We start from the raw sequence: 863 nt of genomic DNA, 5'->3' as shown, positions 1-863 counted from the left end.
CTATGTCGAGGGAAAAATAAAAAAATAACGGCTCTTGGAAAAATGGGAAGATGAAATGGAAGCAAAAAATGAAAATGGACTCAGTCAGAAAGAGAATAAGTTCACACATTAGTTTTGAGGCGATTTTCGAAGCTATGGCGAGGGAAAATTAAAAATGATGGCTCTCGGAAGACGGGGAAGAAACGGAGGAAAAAAATCAAAAATTGGTCGCATCAAGAAGGGAATAAGTTCACACGGTAATTTTGAAGCTATTTTTGAGTCTTCGAGGAGAAAATGAAAAAAATCATGGCTCTCGGAAGAAGAGGAGGAAGAAACGGAGGCGAAAAAACGAAAATTAACCATGTCAAAAAGGGAGCAAGTTACACGATAGTTTTGATTATTTTCTGCCCCAAAACACAATTATTTTGCTCCACATCCGCTTCCTCTTCACTAAAATATATAAAAAAATACTTTTCGTGTTCAAGGTCCATTTTTTTTACCTCATGAAAATAAAAAATAACTCGTTGTTATTCATAGAAAGGAAAAAAAGCGCCAAAATTGTCACTGAGGTAAAGGCAGAAAATACAATGTCCTACAAGAGAAAAAAGGGAGTAAAAAAACCGCACTGGGTGTGATAAAACGAAAAACTGAGGTGTGTATTGTGGCGCTATGTGCCGTCCGTTAACCGTTGGCAATTCTGTAGTCATTACAACGAGTCGACGACACTGGAGAATGCCGTGGGCGTGGCTAGCTATATCCCCTCTTCCCATTGGCTAATACGTGAGAGATTAGTAGGCGTGTTTCAGCCCAGCTCTGCCCTTTTCTAATTGGCTCCCGGTTTGTTTTTGTTGATTTTTTTTTTTCCTAACCGGAAGTTTTAGATT

The sequence above is a fragment of the Ranitomeya variabilis genome, chromosome 5 (genome assembly GCF_051348905.1).
Source record: "Ranitomeya variabilis isolate aRanVar5 chromosome 5, aRanVar5.hap1, whole genome shotgun sequence".
In the NCBI taxonomy this organism is placed as follows: Eukaryota; Metazoa; Chordata; class Amphibia; order Anura; family Dendrobatidae; genus Ranitomeya; species Ranitomeya variabilis.
The sequence above is the reverse complement of the archived record's forward strand: the minus strand, read 5'-3'. Positions refer to the sequence as shown.